At 34.1% G+C, this 3,140-nt stretch overlaps 1 long non-coding RNA gene across 2 annotated transcripts; it reads left to right on the forward strand.

Annotated features, from left to right (window-relative positions):
- Positions 1 to 359: 359 nt before the first annotated feature.
- LOC113302718 lies at positions 360 to 2,629 on the forward strand. Of its 2 annotated transcripts, none has more exons than XR_003337051.1 (7): positions 360 to 621; positions 723 to 770; positions 986 to 1,135; positions 1,428 to 1,613; positions 1,704 to 1,831; positions 1,970 to 2,059; positions 2,221 to 2,629. It is a non-coding gene; the product is annotated as an uncharacterized LOC113302718 (long non-coding RNA). The 2 variants fall into 2 exon arrangements; XR_003337052.1 differs by having other exon boundaries at positions 1,970 to 2,045.
- Positions 2,630 to 3,140: the final 511 nt, after the last annotated feature.

Raw genomic sequence — 3,140 nt, forward strand, 5'->3', positions numbered from 1 at the left:
CCGTTACAAAAAAGGTAGGTAGACAATACTTATGTTAGAATTTACGCTTGAATTATTTAATTATACCTTGTTTACACCTATACTTAACTGTATAATAGTATGGGTGGACAAAACTCACGTCCAAACCATTAAATAAATTAAATAAAAAAGAAAAAAAAAAAGTGAAACTCTCAAAACTGGAAAACTCTTAAACAGGAATTCATGCTGAAAAAGGAAATCGTTAACACAAAAAAAAAAAGAAAAAAGGGAATTCGGTTGAGGAGTCCGTGCCAAAAAAAGGAATTGGCCTTTCTTTGCGTGTATGTGTATATGTATGCAAGTACGACCAATTATCTCCCACTACAACCGAGATGGAGCAACTCTACCCGCAATATAATTATGAAACTGAAGAAGAAGAATATGTTGGTAATTGCTGTTAAAGAATAGGAGATGGAGATAAAGCACGACTCTGAGATATTCAATGATTTGGTACCTCAATATTTTAAATAATTAACCGAAACCCCATTCCAAATTTTTTTCAACATTTTTTCCAAAACCTATTTTTTTTCTTCTTTCTTCCCCGCTCTTTTATTTTACACACGGTTCCTTCTCCATTCGGAGGATCGAAAGTGCATCATCGAGGTTTCAGTCTTCTTATCTTACATTCTTGAACCTCCTTTTTCCATTTTGAATGGGGTTTGCCCCTTTACTATGAATTAATTAGCCGTGTTTTGATTTTGCAGATCAGGGTCTATCAGTGCGAGATTTTTAACAGTACCACTTATATCATGGTTTGATTCTTCACTGTTTTGGGATTTTGGACGGATTTTTCGTTTTTGATTTTTAATTTCTGTAAGCATTGTTAGCATGTATAATTAGGGGTATTTAGAACTATGTATTTAATGTTTTTGATTTCGCTTTGTTTCGGGTTTTATCAAAGGCTAGGTAGAATCAGTTCAAGAAGTAGTTTTTGGTTGTATCAATGCTTTAATTTTTGCTTTTTCAGGTGAGGGTTGGTATCTGTTCTGCTTTGGATTGGTTTTATTCATCAATGTTGTTTGTTACCTGATAGATGTTTTCTCTTCTAATGCGTCCCTTTCTTTGTGTTCAAACCAACATCATCATCTTGGGGAATCTGATCATAACAATACTATCGGTAAAATTCTATTGGGATTTTCATTTGGCTTTGAATGATTGGTGCATTTATTTTGCCATTTTTCTTTCTTAGTTTTTGATGGTATTGATACTTCAATGAGTTCATCCTCTACGTGACTCAATTTTACTGTACTTTTTTAGCTAATGGGTCTTCTTACATCTGTAGGATAACAGGTTGAACCCTTCATTAATGTTTTGTTTTTGGAGGAACATTGAAATGATTTTATGAGTTAGTGCTACTTAAATGTTAATTTTTGATAATTGAACTATCAAGTTTTATCTTTGTTTTGAAGATTTTACCTACAGATTGACAAGTATATAAAGTTACGGCTTATGGTGCAAAATAGGGAGCCTAGAGTGTTATTATGGCTTGGATTCACCATTCAAGATGAAGCACCTGCAAATTAAGAGTAAGTTCTTGAAGATGCACCAATAGAAAGTATGGGATGTGAGAAAGCTGATTTCTTCCACCACCAGGGGTAATTTTTCTACTTATTTTTTAACTGAAACTCTACAAAAAAAAATTGTTTTACTTATCACTGAGATATTAATATGGTTATGAATTGTAGATCGTGATTTATCAGTGTTGCTTGGAAGTGATTTATCATAGTATTTCTAAGCTCTTTGCCACAAAAACATGATAAAGATTGCAGGGGCTTTGCGGGTTCAATCTCTCTAGAATTGCTTCATCCCCAAGGTTCGTATTTGGAATAGCCTATATAGTCTATAACTTCCCTAGGAATTTGTTTTTCATTTAAGTTCTGAATATAAAAAGTTGCGTGGCTTCAATTGCTCTGGATACACATTAACCGGGACAATTTTTATTTTGAATAAGTGTACCCCTTTGATTGAAGTCGCATTCGAGGTTGATGCCCATGGTACTTCTAATGTAAGGGACGACTACAACGCAGGTAGAAACTAAGAGGTGATAGCTCACGTGTTTTATATGATTTTATATTATTTTTAGAACGTTGAAGGGTTTGGGAGTTCTATTATGTTTGTTGCTTCAAATTGCTTGCTATATTTATTACAATTGATTTTTCGGGGCCTTAATTTTTCTCATAGATCTTCTTTTTTATGTTTCAGAGATGGGTAGCCAGATGAGGGGTCAAACCCATAGAGTTGCCACCACCTTCACCAACATGTTGATTTGTAACCACTGCAAGTGGGGTGGTGGAGTTCTGAAATAGTTAAAAGGTTTCAAATCGTATAGGAAAGAGTTCATTAGCTGAGGGTTAACTCCCAAAAAAACTAATTGGAGCCCTTTAAGACATGCATAATATATGTGTCATTACTGCAATTATCTATGGCTTGGTTGGCTGTCTTTATGATCCATCTCATATCTTCTAATGTTATTAGTGTGAGATCATGCTTGACCATTCTTCTTTTTGACTGGAAGTATGGGGACATGCGTACAAGATTTAGGCTTATGGCGTAATATCTCTTTGTTGCACTTCACATTGAGAAGATGAAGGTTAGCGCCTAATGCTACGAATCTTCCTTGGGATAAATGGGTCTAGAAGCGTTGAAAAAGTAAGTCCAAGTTCAGGATATCTACTTTATTAACGACATGAAGCTGGTTTTTTTTTTTTTTTGCCAGATGTGTTTGATTTCTAATAGATATAGATAGTTTAGTGAGATTTGCTTTGGAGTTCAAAGTTAATATTTACTTTAGACACCTAATTTTCATTGTTAACCTGCTAGGAGACTAAACAAGAGAGGAACACCACTTGGTAATTTTTAATTATTGCTTAATACTGTGTCACAGCTTAAGTTCAAGTACATAATTTCAGTATGAGCTATATAGTCTTTCTTATTATTTTGGTTATGGTATTGTTTACACAAATCCAAGATATATGTTGACGGCCAACTGTAACCAAATTGTAACTTTAGATCTACACAATTCTAAGTCGTCTGGCCACACAATCTTCATGCACGTATTTACTTTTTATGTGATGGTTTACCTTAAAATTACTTCACTTCAGGTTTAGGGCAATATAATTCGA

The sequence above is a fragment of the Papaver somniferum genome, chromosome 8, assembly GCF_003573695.1.
Source record: "Papaver somniferum cultivar HN1 chromosome 8, ASM357369v1, whole genome shotgun sequence".
Lineage (NCBI taxonomy): Eukaryota > Viridiplantae > Streptophyta > Magnoliopsida > Ranunculales > Papaveraceae > Papaver > Papaver somniferum.